At 40.3% G+C, this 17,103-nt stretch overlaps 1 protein-coding gene across 4 annotated transcripts in view; it reads left to right on the plus strand.

Moving 5' to 3' along the window:
• FYN (FYN proto-oncogene, Src family tyrosine kinase) overlaps positions 1-17,103 on the plus strand; it is a 144,100-nt gene that overhangs the window by 54,070 nt on the left and 72,927 nt on the right. For all 4 annotated transcript variants that reach the window (XM_027693038.1, XM_027693009.1, XM_027693027.1 and 1 more), the window contains exon 2: positions 6,883-6,953. The gene's annotated coding sequence lies outside the window, so the exon portion shown is untranslated. The remainder of the gene's footprint in view (positions 1-6,882; positions 6,954-17,103) is intronic.

A 17,103-nucleotide genomic window follows, 5' to 3' on the forward strand; every position in this document is an offset into this window, starting at 1 on the left:
CCACCTCCCTCCCTCACTATCTGCATCTGCCCTCTCTCAGCTCCAGGGGTGCCCAGCAGCATCTCTAGGAACCAGCTCAGAGGGTTGGATAGTTAAATCTATTTTTAGGACTATGGGCTCCATTTGTTTATTTTTTAAAAAATTGTTTGGGGCATAGTACTTCTCATTTTTCTGCAAAGAGGAATGCAAGCACTCTTCCTGCAATTAATGAAGTAATTTTCCTACTATTTTGAGAACTAAAGTACGTTGGTACAATCACATGTTCGTCACATGTGAGTAACATTCTCAGTCTGAGTGCATGCTCGGTATTGAGCTTGCTAATAGCTTTCCCTATGGATTCCTCAGCCCTCGTGATTGCCGACAGCCACCTGACACAGGGGCAGGCAGTTCCAGCGGGGAGACTGAGGTGTGCAGAACACACTCTGGCTTTCAGCTCACACAGAGTTACACACTTCCTTCTCTCCCCTGCAGTGCGAATGGCCTGGGATGCGACAGGTTGTGGGTTCTTCTCAGAACAAAAAGGCAGGATTTAGGAATGGGCCGTGAGTGCCATCACAATTGCCTTTCTGTCACCAGTGCCCTCACCGTGTTGTGCTCCACTTGCTCACCATAACCACCAGCTGTCCCACCAAGGGTTTCTTAATGCTGTTGGCATCTTCTGATTCATTGCATTTGCCCCTACTACCTCTCTGTACACATCCACACATTCTGCATGGCTCTTTCCATGCAGGAGTGCTTGGCTAGATGGTGCCATGTTTTCAGATCCTAGCTTCTTTATGCTTTCAACTCTCTACTGTGTTACAAAACAAGTTGAAGCCTGGTAAAGGAGCTGTGAGTGAAGATTTTATTTAGTTTATCCAGCTTGAAAGTTGAGAGGGGGAAAAGGTACTAATATCACCAATACCAAGCTGTCAATATCAAGGGACTTACACTGTAGGAGGGAAGCATCCTAGGGTGAAGGACAGCAAGCAACCCTTTTCGACTGCCACAGGACGTGTGGACCAGCTAACAGCAGCATATCTGTTAAAGATAAGTCAATATAGCCAATGTGTGAGGAAATTGAAGTGTCACAGAAAAAACACTCTCACAGTTCAGCTTATGATCTTTAACAGAGTTTGTGGGTTTCTTTCTCTTCGTAGCTCCATTTTATAAAAGCAGAAAAAGTTCGGGGAAAGCCTCTGTATTTTCCTGGTGTTTTTCTTCCAAGTTTCCTAAGATTTGTTGCCACTGCGACAGTGACTTTGCATCTGAGTTCTTTCTGCTCCAAATGGAAAGGGCAGCAGTTTAAAAGGTGTGTTTTTGGACAGGAACGAGTTGGATGGTACAGACAAATATTCTTGTTTTGAAACTACTAATCTACTTTCGGACTCATTTTTAGAGAGGAACCTAATTATCCTTATTTACATCCTGCATGTGCATGAAACTTTCAAGTAACTCTTTCAGAAATCCAGTGACTATCACATGAAAAAGTAATTTAGGGTGCCTGTCCCATAGCCGCTGTCCTCTTTCCAAGTTTTGGCACTGTTGCATGGGAGGACAAACCACCAGAGAATGGTAGTGTTTAGTCTTAGTATGAGTCTTCTAATGGTGTTACTGTTTGCTTTTTTTTTTCTTTTGCTGTTTTCCAGGGTTGTGCCTGGACTTGTTGCAAGAGTTGATTTTGATGGAAGCTCCCTCTTTCTGTCCTCAGCTCTCTCCCCCAGCTCTCTCCCCAAGCCTGTTGATGACCAGGCTTTTTCATATCGTGTGCCAGCTATCTGGGACCATCACTTAGAAAGGGGTAGTTTCAGGCCAACAGGGAGGCTTTTGTCTCGGTCTAAGAGCAAGCATATAAGCTTCCCTTAAACCTTAAATGTTTTATTGTTAGAAAGCTTTCAGATGTTCATGGGATAAGGGGTCTTTATATGTAATCTGGCATTGCATTGTAAAAGATTACTTTATGTAAGTTAAGATGTGCAGTTCCTTTATAAACTGGCCATATAAAATCAGCATGCAGAAGATTGTTTTTCTTCTTCCGTTCAATGTTGCTTTCAGAAGGCTTTTTTTGGTTTTGGTTGGTTGAGGGGGATTGTTTGTTTTTGGTTTTAGTAAGGTTACAAATCTTAGGTGGTGGGAATAGGTGGAAAACATGCACCCTGTTAAAAACTGAACATATACACCTCCATACATTTGTTCGAACACCGGTGTCAGCAGTGTCCTGAGTAACAGAGTCCTCAACCTGTCTAAAAAGGGTAACTCAAGACTCTGTTATAGGGCCATGGTAACCTAATACTGAAAAGTACCTTCTAGACCAATTCATGGCCCAAAATCTATGTAGTATGATGTATTGTAACGTAAGCATGGCATTAGACAGGCTATTGCTCTGCAGACCAACCAACACTTTACGAAGTGGATCCAGCTTATTTACAAGTTACACATGCTGATCCAGACATGTTCATTTGTAAACTGTTCTCCAACATGAAAAACTTGATCTTCCCAGTTTTTGCCAAGTAAAATAGTAGCCCAAGCACCAGGAATGCCTGCTTCTTCTTGAGGTTTGAAAAAACAGCAGCAGAAGCATGTTGCTAATATAAAATTGACAGATGTTTATAGTTATGTAGATATTCTTCTGTGTTTGAGTATCATAAACTAAATTGCATGTCCTAGCATTTGAAAAGTATGTAAGGCCACTTATGACTTCAACCAGCCACTTCCTCCAGCAGGGTGAATCTTGTTTGAGCCGCAACACGTACCAGACCAGAATACTCTGTGTGGCTGTTTTTATGCTTTCATACATGTTAATATCTGTTTTAAAGGGTGGGTGAATTGTCACTGAACAATTTTTTGCTTCAGTTAAACTCAGGAGTTTTTTGGGTTCACACCAGGATTTTTCACAGTACACTTAATCCAAAGATCCTTGAAGTTGGTGCATGCAAATGGTTTTGGGAGTGCAGAAATGAGCAAAAATGAATTACTATGTCTATTGTCAGTGATTTCTCTTTAGCCAGTTGTAATAAACTTAATTCTGATCCCAGTATGAACTGACAAAAACATATCCGAAAGTTGATGAGGCAAAGCAGAGGTTGTCTCATGAAGCAGACAATGTCATGAAACTGAACACGCAAATGATGTGTAGTTATGCTACTCACCACATTCTATTTCACAAAATACTTCTTTCTTCATAAAAAGAAAGTAATTTTTATACAAGGCTACATAAATACACTGCTGGTATATATGTAACACTGGGAAGGGAATATGTGTTTTTGGTGAAAGATGACAATTTGTTGAAGATCCCGCTGCCTACAGGAAAAGGCTGTTCCCAGCAGATAACTCTGATTACCTCCCAGGAGTGTTTTGGTTTTTTTAACGTTTCAAATGAAGTCTGTCTGAGATTCAACTCAACTTTCCATGGTGTTGGTGTACTAAGGATTTTCTATATCTTACCATTTAGGAGGCAATGCTTGGACAGCTTTCGTTTGGACTCTGCTTCTGTATCGGCAGTGATGTGTGTGTGACAGTTTAGCGTGACTCTGTTGTAAATGTTTTGGACTGGAATGGGTAGCAATTCCAGCTTCTTATAGGAGGCTGATGTTGCTTAAATCTAGTACTATTCAGTTGCTTCTACTTTAAAACAGCTTCATTTTTTATTTGATTTTAGTTGGCAAGCAGAACAGGAGGTTTTTTTCTGAAAAGATTTTCTTTTCTAACATTTTCCTTCACCTGCAACTTCTCTTCCTTCCCCTGGCCACAGTAACAAATAAATCCAAACATATACTATAAGCCATTCAGTTGGTGCCAGCAACCTGTTGGATATTAAGGTACACCTTTGTACACTTATAACCAGGTCTTCCTAACCAAAGCAAATCAAAGCAATTTAAGGTAAATGTCTCTGTTAGAACAACTATTTGTGAAAATAGACATCCATAAGAAGAGCACCTTTCACTGAATAGTCACATGGCTGCTTCCAGATTTTCATTTTCCCAAACAGAGAAACTTGGGAAGACAAGCTTTCATTTTTTAGTAATTCTGGTCAGACAAACCTTTTGTCACCTCTTCTATTTATTATACTAATTGTAAAAGAAGCCTATATTGGTGTGCTTCAAAACCTATATTAATTTAAATTGCATCTCCTATGCTGTGCTTTCTGAAGCTGTACTTTTCCAAAGCTCTTCTGAAAAGTGCTGGTCCGAATTTGGAGATATGTAACATGATCCAGAGCCTTCAAAAAAAAAAAAGAAAAAAAAATATTCCTCCTACATGCTTAGGTAGAATGAAAATCATTAAGACTAAAACTGAGTTCTGTACAGGCCCCCGGCTGAATACAAAGAAAGAATGAATAATTTTTGGTTTACTCTGCAAGCCATGTCCAGCCCTTGCCCTTAATTATGTAGCAAAGAGTTTCTCTTCCCTTCTCTCTCCCTGCCACTCCACCTTCAAACCTCTCATCTCCATTGTAGCCAAAGAGACAGGGCATGCGTTGTACCATCTTCTAAAATCAAGCCAAAGACATCCCCTGAAAACTTTCAAGCTTTCTACCCCCAAAATTCTGAAGATCTTGCAAGGCTAGAGGCATGGCAAATTTTGTCTCTGCCTCAGATTTAACTAGACACCCCTTGCTAGTTTTTGTCATACATGGTCTCAATGGAGGGCTTGGACTAGACTCCTTTGGCATGTATTAAAGTAGCTGCCTGCAATCTTGTACTGTAACAGTGGAATTCCACTGTAGGTTGAAACGAGCACCACAACCAAATAAGTGGACGTGTCATCATTTCCATCCTTTTACCCTAGAACCAGCATAGGCTTCTTCTTTTCTTTTTTTTTTTCTTTATGTTTTTGTTGTTGTTGGTTTTTTGGGGGGGAGTTGTTGGGTTTTTTTACTTATTTGCAAACTGGACTGAAGAATTCCCCAGTTGATTTCAATGCTGGTTGCTGCACAGGCATTTGTGCAGGGGTGAGGGAAGGAGGAAGTACTGCTGGGGCTGCATCCAGAAGTTCCACACCAGTGCTGGTCAGGGGGTCAGCCCCTTTTGGCAGTGGTGCTAGCCCCTGACTCAAGTATTTATGGGATCAGCAGCATGGAGTACAGAGTTTCCCTTATTTGTCACTTCTCTGAGGAAATTATTAAATCAGTCTCCTGGTGTAGAAGAAAATAATGAGCTAATCTGGAGTCGAGATGCCGTTGGATTGTTTTGGACCTGGCTCATTTCTTAAGCCTCTAACTTTTCTGCATGCAGATGTTATCCAATTAGTTTGGAGGCAGAAGTAGAGTTTCTTAACTTGATTTTTTCTTTCCAGGCCAAATGCCTGGAAGCTAGGGAGGGAAGTGGATGGCACTAGAATAATAACCACCTTCCCTCAGTTTGAACAAAGCAGTTAAGACCCATTTTTTTTCAGTGTTTTCACAAATTCTGCCAAGCTATACAAAAGGTGATGGGGGAGGAGGGCTGTTAATTTTTTCTCTTTATTCCTTGATATGCTGAGGTTTTTTCTCAACCACTAAACAAAGAAAGCAAGCAGAGAAGAAGGCGCTTTGGTTTGTACTTTACTGATAAAAAGTGTGTTCCTAAAACCTCTCTCAACAACCTCCTCTGATTTGTAATGATTCTTTTTTTTTTCCACTTGAACCTGAACCCTCCACCCAAATGGAGTCTCAGCTTTATGATATCAGATGTCTGCTTGCTAATCAGGATTTAGAGCAATGTGATCCAATTGCTGTGTTTTAGAGGAATATTTATTTGTTTATTGCTTAATAGAAATTCTATTTTCATAACTCCTCCTCATTTAAAGATGACCAGTAGAAGCAATTTGACCTAAGAAGCCATTCCCCTTTCCTTTCCTGTCTATGCTTACAGCATCCTTCAGTAGAGGTGCTGGCACAAAGATTTGCTGTTTCTGCAGCTGAAACAGGTTTTCACGATCAGTAATGCAGGGCTCCAAGTCATCTGTGTATAGCTGTAAAGTTACTCATCTAGCAGTAATTTCACAGATACCTCCCTTGTGGAAAGTTCGGCCATGTACTTGGGGGAGAATGGGACTTTAAAGCAGTTCAAATTCAGTCTGGCTTCAGTGGTGTGGGCCCCTGGGCACTGAAAAGTGTATCCTCCGTTTGCTACACAGTTACCATTCCCAAATGTGGACACCAGTAAAATCCTTACTCCTCCGTCTTCTATGAGTTTGCAAACTAAATGTTTTAACATCATTGTTAGTCTGTGCTTCACAAGTTGTTCTTTCCAAGATTTTACCTCAAGGAAAAATAAGGCGTAGCTGTCATTTGAAATTTACTCAGGGTTGGCGAAATGATGGCATTTGTCACTTTTGCTTTCTATCTTCTTCAAACAGGCCCTAGTGTGTGTCAAACTGGATATTGTTTTGACTTCCTTCTTCTCCCTCTTTGTTCTTCTAGAGAATGCCAAGTAATTAATATAGTATAAAAATGTAGTGTGGCACAGCCCCTTTTTTTTTTCTTGTGTAGTTTTCAAACAAGGAGGCTGTCAAGAACCTACGTGAATCAAATTTCAAAACCAGTTTGTTAAAATTACTAAGAGATACAGGGTTGACCATTTTTTTAGAGTTGAATCTAAAATAATTGGCACACTTGCTGCGTGCTGTTGCACGTTTCATGTCATTGACCTTGTCTCCCTGAAGTCTGAATAGCCATCATGTCAGTGACAGTGATGTGTCTGAGCAGTCTGAGGAAGTCCTGCAATTATTTTAATATTTTGCATAATACCAGTAGAATTCAATAATTAGTTGTGAAGGTTCAAATCCAATTACCTTCTTCCCTAAAACAGGAAAAATAGTGGAAGTTGGTGATAGATGTTAGCAGAGTGAGAAAAAAGTGTTAACATAATTGTGGTGTTCCAGTCACTAATTATTTCTTCTCCTTTCTCTCTTATTTTACAGGGTATGTTTTCAAGCCATTTTTGAGGAAATGTGGTGAATATAAACTTACTCTCTTTGGGGGGGAAATTTTGGTAAGTGGTGCTGTCTTGATCAATTTTGGTTTTCAATGAGAACTTCAGAAAGTTTTATGGTTTAGCTTTTTTCAGTTTTAATTTTTTTTTTAGCTGACGGGAAATACAGAGATATAGTTGATTATATAGTTGATATGTGTTTGTCTTCCTCTGATGTGGAGACTAGCAGTATGAGAAGCATTGACAGAGAACAGCATGCTGGGCCTCAGGGTGAGAAATGTGTTTTCATTTGCTCCAGTGGCATCTGCTTTTGTGTTTGTAGCTGTTCCATGCTGTTGAAGAGTGGTTGAGCTAAAACCTAGAGTAGAAGGAATAAAAAGGTCTAATTTAAAAACACGGGGTACAAAAAAAAGCATGCTAGTTTTATAGAAGATCAAGAGCAAAAGTAATGCAGAGAGAGTACATACTTCCCAAAGTGGTGGGAGTGTCCAATCACTCTAAAATCTTTCCATCTGTTCCCAGGATGTCTGACTGGCACACTTGCCACATGGAACTCAGATGGTTTGGTTATGTCTGAGAGATAGTTAATGCTGAAGATAGTTAATGCTCCTGTATACTATACCACTTTTCTATTCCTCCTTTACATACCATGTGACAAGCTTTGCTGCTTGTCTGGCTGTATTGTATGCAACACTTCCAGAGGCATCAGCTTCCAACAGGCTTCCAGTCCTACATTGCTATGGAAATATGGCACATCATGGGTGGCATGTCTGTGCTGCTGAGCTGCACTACTCTCGTAGAAGGAGACAGAGAAGAACAGAAGGTAATTAGCGACATGCCCCAACTAGAGGAAAGTAATTCAGAGAAAACTCTTTCAAGCTGCAAAAAAAGGCAGCAGATCTGGAGAAGTTTGTAGGCTCATCTTGCTTTTTTCTCTAGGAAACCATCAATATATACAGTTCTGGCTAGTACCAATCAATCACCATTACCCTTGGGAAAAAACATGCCAGCAGAAGACTGTCCCTCCTTTCCTTTGGCCAAGCATGGTATTGGACTGGTGTCTTTTCTTCAGGCGGAATGTGCAGATTGCAGATGAAAACTGGCTTATTCTCCACTGGCAGAAGACTTCAGAATTGGATAGCCTGCAGGGTAGAAAGCTAAAAATCAAAGACTGGCTCTGTGAGAACACTTGTTCCTTTTTGCCATTTAAAAAACCCCAGATGTTGTTACATCATACAGAAAGATCTGGATTAACTAGCAGATGTTTAAGTGTCCTTCTGCAAAATTTATACTCTTAGAGGTAAGATAAGGTAAGAAAAGATAAGATAGCCAAGATCAGAATTTTACGAAGAAGCTGGCCAAGCAGATGAAAAGTCCTGAACAATTGTACCTGGCTAAACCCTACTGCAGCTCATTCTTTTAAACAGTTTTCTCTCTTTGGGTCAGCTTTTCTGACAATTGTTCATGTTGTAAGTTTGCACCTATATCCATATACTGAGAAATACAAAGAACAATTATTTAACTATAATTTAGTTGTAGGGCCAAAGATGAGCCCCAGGCCAGAGCATGAGTTCATTAGTCCATGAGATTTTGTGGTGACTTTGATTACTACGAAAGAGGATAGGATCTATTTCTAGTATTCTTTTTGGTGGCAGTAATGATAGTTTCATCCTAAAAGTTGTCCAGTGTCCTTACAGATCGACTGATCTTTGTGTGGCATGTGACAAAGCTATGGTGCTCACAGGTGAAAGAGAGCCATAATTCAGAAATAGTGATCCCATGTAACGCCAAGGAAAAAATTTTATCAGCAGACCTCATAGTCAGATGGTTGTGTTCTAGTTACCCTTCAAAGATGCATCAGCTAAGACCAGCTTAGTCTCCATGGCTGACCTTAATGAAAGAGCGTAGCCAAGAACAGCAAGAAGAAAGAGACAGAAGAAGCATGTTTCTTAGAATCATAGAACAATTCTGGTTGGAACAAACTGCCAAGAAATGGGAACAAACTGTCATCTTGTCCAAACCACCACTTGAAATGGGTCCTATTAGGTCAGGTTGCTCAGGGGCTTGATTTTCAAAATTCAGCTGGCTGGAACCTCTGCAGCCCCCCTGGGCAACTTCCCTGTCTTCAGAGTGAAAAAAGTGCTTCCTTGTTGCTGCTTGTTGTTGTTCACTGTTGAGCAGTGCAAACTTTGGATCTTCTCTGCCTCTGAGAGAGAACTCTTGAAGAAGACCTCAAAATCAGGAAAGTTGCTTCTTGTGGCTCCAAGGAAATGTGATGCCACACAGATGCAGTAAACTTGCTAGTGGGGAAAAAAAACACAATCTGGTTCACAAAGGTTCTGCTTGGATGATGTTTCTCAACCTGTAGATGAAGTTCAGACTTGAAGAGCAGAGCTGCTTGACTTGGTTGAATCTTGAAACTTGGTTAACTGACAAGCTGATGTTCCTGAAAACTACCTGCTTTCCTGACTTGCTTAGAGATATGAATCAATGAAAAGAGGCACTTCTCACTGCTGGATTGTAAACATCCTGGAATTTCTTCAAGATGATCTGGAGCTGGGTTTGTACCACTCCATGCTTCAGGATTTTGCTCTAGAATTTGTTTTCCTACAGCCATTATAGTACATAAGCAGTCTCTGCAAATTTTGTTTGTTTTCACAGATGTTCTTTTCACTCTTCCCACTTCAAACTGTTTTCAGTCTTTTATTTTGAGGTAGAATAATCATGAGAACTTGACTTTCTCATCTATAAGGATCTCTGATGCCACTGTATGGTTGCCTGTGGCATTCCAAATTCCCAGGGGGTTTAAGAATAATTGCAAAAAATATGAAACAAGGAAACAGTTTTGCCCAGTCTCTGTCCCTAACCCACTGAATCCAAGAAGTACTGGACATCAAGAGAATATTTTGAATTTATCTTGACATAGCAGGTGAGCTCAGAGGCTCAGCAGTTATTTATTTGTCTTGTATCAAAGTCCTAGAAAAGGTCATGCAGCCTCTAGATCAAAAATTCATAATGGATTTAGGAACTGATTAGAGAAGTATACTTGAATGCTGGGAGGGGAATCTTGACTGAATTTAAAACTCCCTCAGCTAAGCTGATGACAGTGTGAGAAGACCCTTCATTTGATGAGATTTCTCTAAAGCAGTGTTGTAGATTTCAGAGCAGATATTCACATGGACTGTAAGTCTTGCACTGACCGTAGCACACGGCAGGCAGTCACAGAATGGCCACCCTCCACATCAAATACTTATGCAACTGCAAGGAGTAACAAGAAGCATGACTGATGTAGGACAGAAAACCTTGGGGTGATCCATGTTTTATTTTTTCTCCCTGGTCAGACTGCTCTCTGCCAGTCTGCACTCCCCTTGAAACTCTTGCCTTTTGTAACAGCTTTTTATATTTCTAAGTGTGACTTATGCTGTATAATTTGGTGTTCTGTCCCTGTCTATCTAGACCCTGTAGTTGGTTACAGCCATCAAGATCAGAGGAGGATAAAGCTGTGAAGTGAATAGAGGGACTGCTGTACAGAAAACCTGACCATCTTCCTGTGCCAGGTGTGGCACTGTGCACTCATCCATTTCCTATAGTTTCCTCTTCCTGGGAGAGCTGTGAATGTTTCAAACACAGGCCTTGAAGCTGAATGTATATCTCGGGGCCTGGAAATGCACGGCTCTTTGCCCTCTGAATTTAGGCAGGGATTCCTCCCCACAAGTTCAGGGCTTTTTGATGTTTCAGCTGAAATCTGAGATGCTATGCTTCTATTTGCACACTTCTCTGTAGATTAGAAGCAACTGCACATCTTAAACGATGGCTTCAGCTATTTCTAGTTGCTCAGATATATCATGGAAAATTCAGATTTCAGCTGCTAAGACACTCATCTGCTATTTTGTTTTGGTGTTTTTTCCCATTAAGAACAGTCAGATTTTTCTTCTCTATTTTAAACAAACAAAAAAAAAAGCAGATAATGACTGCTTTGATTCTAAGAAATTATATAAAAACATATTTTCAGCATCTTTACACATCTTAAATTTATTTGCCTTTAGAAAGATAGTGATTCCTTGTGCATTCCTGGGTGTTCAATTTGTATGGTACAATTATTTATATCTCTGATGCCTACCAGAAGTGCTATTGAATTTCTCTTGGTAATTCTTCACACTTGTCAGGTTTCTGACAAAAAGTATTATAGAGCAACTATGTAGTATCTGCAAAGAACTTGGAATATGTGCTCTCACTGCAAAAATAACCTGCTGTAACTTTTGCTTTATTACCTGTACTCTGCCATACACACAAGAGACCTTACCAGAATCATTAGCTGTTCTCTGTAATTAGGGCTGACCTAGTGCATTTTGGTCCTATTTCTAGTAACTTTTAGTTTTCCAGAATCATTAACTTGGGCACTGATGTGCCTCATAGAGTGCTTCTGTTGCCTACCATTGTTATGTCTTTCTATGGACTGAAGATTGTCTTCCTCCTTAGGAAGGAAAGTGTGTGGAATGCTTGAACATTTTAATATATTTGGGGCTTACCAAGATTTGCTCTGCAATGCTTGTGATTCCTTCCATTTTAGTCTATTTCTTTTCTTCCAGTCTAGTCTGTGCAGAAGATGTGCATGTTGGTACTGCTGAGTATAGTAAATGTTAAATCTAGTCCATAAGATTTCTAAGAAATGCAGTTCGTCCCCTGCCCAGAACTTCATGTGTCCAGTCCTAACTATACTCGATTTAGTCTGCGCTCTGTGAAGCATTGTTATACTTGTGTTCAGTTTATTAAATCAGATAACCCTATACAGGGAGATTATGTTCCAGTCTCCTGCAGAAAAGATTTTTGTGTCTAGGTCTCTGTAATTTTCCCAAGTCTTTTCCTACATTTCACTGGTAATTTGTTTATTAGAGCTTTTTTTTTTCTTTTTTTCCCCTGAGTTTGAGGTGATCCAATTGTTGGAATTGCTCGGCAAAAGAGAGTTAGTCCGTGGGCCATCTATGTGGATATCTCTCTTGCTTTAGCCACTGGAGAAGCAATAGGGAAGAACAGTTAAGACAGCAGATGGAGCAGAGCACTACCTGCAGCTGTACCTCTCACCTTTTTTAGCTCCCTGGATGGTAGAGATGTGTGCAGTGGATCACGTTACAGCAGCTTGAATATCCATGATAGGATTTAGCAAGTGGTAAATTGGTCGTGTTGTTTTAAATCTACATAATAAGCCCTCTAAGTGCTCTGTTGAAAGAAAAACATTAAGTTTGAAAATTTAGGTGTTGCTTTAGGGAGTGTTACATCAACACTGCTCTTTTCTGTATATGCATTGGTGCAGGAACTCCTGTTCCATCACACTGGTATGTTCTCATACTTTATGTTCCCCTTCCTTCTGTCTAGAGAACTGAATACAAACATGGATGTCCTACAGGGCTATCCAACCCTTTAAAAGTACAGAATTAGATGTGGAACAGCCTTGCACTTGGTTTCATGTCCAGCTCTGATCATTTAATGTTAAAGTATAAGTGCAGCTGGGAGCAGGCAGGTCCCACCCAACTGGTAGTAGGATCCTGGGGTGTTGTAGGTGGGAATTTAGTTGCTGGGAAGCATCACTTCCTTAGTGAGCTCATGCCAATTGAGGGGTTTTTTTCAGAGGCTAGTAACTTAGCTTTGTTTGGCAATTTTCTGCAAAGATCAAAACACAAAGATTTTGCTTTGACACCTTGCAAGTTTATGGTCCAACTCACAAAACCTCTTGAGCTGTTCAAGGAGCAGCCAGAAGCTTTTCACGTGAACAATCACTCCACTTTCCCAAGCTTTGCTTCAGAATTAGCTTGAAAAAATCTTGGCTGACGTCATGCCAAAAATTCAAAACAGCAACAAAGCAAGGGGGAAAAAAACCCGCCCAACAGACATCCAGCATGGAGAATATTGCCAAACTTGGGTCTGTTTGTGCCAAGTTTATAATCAGGCAGCAACAGGGTCTTGGTAGGTAATTCACTCAACCCACAGCTAATGAGCCCTGCAGCGCAGGGAGTGGGGAGTGCTGCACAGAGAGCCTGGTATGCTGCGTGTAAGACACAAGATCATATCTTGGATTAAAAAGAAAGCATAGCATGATTTCTGGGCATCAGATAAGGCTATTTCTGTGGATATTGGTCTTACTGAAGGAATAGGTGTTGCAGTGACAAATAGATCTATAGGTAGGGTTTAAGGCATGAGTATGGATGTAGATTTTCCTGACCTGAGTGTGCTGTACTTTGTCATACAGCCACAGTGCTGCTTTACTTCTAGAGTTTCTTTTATGAAGTACGTGGGAGGGAGATGTTCAAGTAATTCTCTCAACATTAATTCTGCCTCATCAATACTTAATGGATTTAATAGATTTTAGAGTTACAGTCATTTGGGAGATCATTTTATCTGCCAAGTTCAGCGGAGGTTGCTGAAACTAAGAGGACAGAATACATGTGTGTGTGATACAGGATGCTGTGGAATCAGGATTTAATTATTATGGGATTTATTTAGGAGATTTCTCTGTGCTATTTGTGAAGCTTTATGTTGAGCACTAAATACTTTGCGTATAGGGAAGTGATCTCTTCAACAAGAGTTTGGTATGGATCTCTAGGCGTGTCTGTTTCCACCTCACAGCAGAAGCACACTGCTCTAGTTCTTCATCTCTCATTACATCTGCCTCTCGCTTAAATGCTCATCTGGCACAAACATAATGAAACTGCATGTAAAGGATCATGAAGAGGAGGAGAGATCTCATTGCAGATTACCAAAGCTGAATATTTTTGGACATTGAGTTATTTATATTATCACTTTGCTAAGCTCAAAGATAAAAGAAAGCCTTGAATGCAATCCTGAAAAATCAAGAACAGAAACTAGTGTAAAGATCATGCATTTGTGCATGTCTTGAGAATGCCTGCAGTGCTATATCACAATGCCCATTCCAAAATAAAAATGAAGATGGGTGGATCCTGAAGGCCAGTGCTCAGTGATGGGGAAGATTACTGCTTGACATTACACTCCATTAGCTGAGGTGGAAAGCTGTCAGGGAGCACTCTGCATTGTTCTGCAGTTGCCCTGCTAGCAATGGTAAACAACATTTGTGAGCTCCAAGGGGTCCCATACAGCTTCCACTGGTCTGGAAGAGTCAGCTCTTCCCAAGACATGTTATCAGGGAAATTGCTAATGGTGATTTTTAGAAAATGTCCAGCAAGCTTAAATTCATGACAAGTTTTTATTCATGTTAGCTCTGAAAACTCAGAGCTAACAGAGATTTATACACCCTTCTCATAAATAGTGTTTTGTCCTGGTGACCTTTATACTTGTTCCCTACCCACCTATAGGAATATAATATAGCAAGTCATATTGCTCCTATGGTTTCTAAGGAATAGAAAATAATAAAAGATTCAACTGTGTAAATGTCATTCCTGCCCAGCCCGTTTAGTGTTATGAGACAGGGAGAAGTCTGCTTTGAATTTTTCCCTCTGGCAGGAGCTTGAAAAACCTTGAATATTGTGTGCATCCTCAATCATGTCATGCAACAACAGTAGTGAGAAATATAAAATCTACTATCTCATTCTGCTAGGGTTTTGAGTGCTGTGCTGAGTGCTGAGAATCCTGCCTTTCTAGTCATACAAGGTGATATGGAAGCAACAACAACCTTTCAGGATAGCTATCACATAGCCACCATTGTGGAAACATGGTTGGGATGGCTTGCATGACTGGAGTGCTGCAATGGATGGCTAAAAGCTCTTCCAAAGGGACAGGCAAGGAAGGAGAGGTGGTGGTCTGGCTCTGTATATTAGAGAATCTTTAGACTGTATAGAGCTTGATGATAGTGACGATAAGGTCTGGAGCACATGTAATATGAGGAGCAGCTGAGGGAGCTGGAGTTGTTTAGCCTGAAGAAAAGAAGGCTCAGGGGTGACCTTACCACTTTCTACAACCACCTGAAAGGAGGGTGTAGCCAGGTAAGGGTCGGCCTCTTCTCCCAGACAACTAGTGACAGATCGAGAGGGCATAGTCTTTAGTTGCACCAGGGGAGATTTAGGTTGAACATTAGGAAGAAATTCTTCACAGAAAGGGTGATTAGATATTGGAATCAGCTGCCCAGGGAGGTAGTGGAGTCACTACCCCTTCAGGTGTTTAAGGAAAGACTGGACATGGCACTTAGTGCCGTGGTCTAATTGACATGGTGGTGTTCAGTCATAGATTGGACTCGATGATCTCAGAGGTCTTTTCTAATCTAATTGATTCTGTGGGATTCTGCAGTTCTGTGATTTCAGACAGCATTGATTTACTGACATAAGTTCTGTGCTTTTATTTAATCAGATTGCATTTCTTACCTTGTATTTTATTTTGTGCAAAACCATGATAACTAAAGCAAGTGACTTTACAGGCAGAAGGATAAAAATAAAAATAGCATTAAATGGTTTAGATTCTTTGTAAAATTATCAGTTAAATCAGGCATGAATCTTAAATGGGATCTACTTTGGTCCTTTAGGTTAACAAACCTTCCCATTCATGCAGTGAAGATGCTAGATAGAAAAAAGATTCTGTGTGAAAGAAACTTCAGCTGTACACTGTGGAAACAGATTTTAGGTTCTCTTGTCCTTTTTTGCTGCTTATCAAAAGTTAGAGGTTTGTCTTTTTTTTCAGTGGGAACCTGCACCAAATTATAATACAGTATGCTTAAAGCTAGTTGTTACATCAGTGCACCAGCATCTGTTGCTGCGATGGGTGTTGAGTCTGGTTAGCTGTAATTGGATTGAATCATCAGTCTAGGAAAGTCCTATTTTGCTATGATATTTGTTGCTTGTGCGTGACACTTAAGAGTTTTTGTCTATGTTTTCCCCCTCTGCTAATTCCTCAATATAAGGGCATTAATTTCTCTCTGCATGCCATTTACTATCAAACATAATCTCCTTTTCCCCATATTTCTTTCTGTTTACATCCTTTGATGAGAAATATTTAGGCCACTACATGTCTTTATTCTTATCAGACAGAGCTGATGAAAGATCCATTACATGAAATTCTTCTCTATCTAGAGAGCAGGATATCTCAAAATACATGCGTAAACATATAGAAAGTGTAGAGACTGACAGCTGATAGATGCTGTAGACTTTTCATTGTTTTCTACCATGGTGATTATGCCAAATGTGTCAAAACACAGGAAAACAAATTTGTATATGAGTGAAGCATCACATTTTTTGGCTGAGAAGGCAATGCAATATCCACAGTCCTATTTTTAAGATATACTTTATGACCATTTTGGCATGTGCTAAATGTCTTTGCAGGAGCCCAAGATTATTCCATTTGCTTTTTTAAATATCTTTTCTCTTGAGTTTTGCCCTCTAACTGACTGTAATTACACAGGGAGGCTAGTTTGAGTCTAACCACCAGCTTTCCCCTGTGTCATTAGATGATGTTGGAGGATTAGCATGCACAGTTGCAAATTACATTATATGTCTTCATTTTCTTTTTTCGATTAGACAGTTTATAAACCAAGTGTTTCAGATGACAGAGAGAGAGAGAGCATCCGTCAAAGCTGACAAAGCAGAAGGAAAGTTTGTGTTGAATTACAGCGCTGTTTGCAGCAGCCTTTTGCTCATCTCAAAGTAAGAACATGCTGAACACATAAGCTGCATTGCTAGTGTAAAACAGAATTCTTACATGTTGATACTAAAGTATTCATAATTTCTGTGTTAGTGCAGCATGTGCCTTCCATGTGGTGTAGGTGTTATCCAGAAACAGTTGCTTGGAGAAACTTGTCTGGTCATGCACATGGAATATGCCATTGACTGCTATCAGCAATAGTGAATCTTGCACGTAACTGCAGTCCTGTCTTGCTCTGAGCACTTTCATGTGGCTTATGCTCAGCAAAAGTTGTAGCACCCTTCATCTAATATCTCTTGCGACAGTGTGCAAAGGGTCTATGTATTGCATAGTAGGCAGAAGGCAGTCCAGCTTGAAAACATTTCAAAAGGTGAATGGATGTTGGGCATATCTCTGAGGAAAGAGCTCTGTTTCCAGACAGGGAGACCAAAGCACTAGAGCTTCTTGCTGTGCACAGCCATTTGTCTTTGCAAAGAGCTCACACATCAGTTTTGGTACTTTGCTTTTCCCATCCAGCTTAGGTCCCCTAACTTACATCTGCTTTTATTCATGCTTTTCTGCGTCTGTGATTTGGGTGAATGTATGTGAGACCTGAATTTTAAATTTTGTGGGA

Source organism: Neopelma chrysocephalum, unplaced genomic scaffold (genome assembly GCF_003984885.1).
Source record: "Neopelma chrysocephalum unplaced genomic scaffold, ASM398488v2 Primary Assembly neopelma1_23, whole genome shotgun sequence".
Lineage (NCBI taxonomy): Eukaryota > Metazoa > Chordata > Aves > Passeriformes > Pipridae > Neopelma > Neopelma chrysocephalum.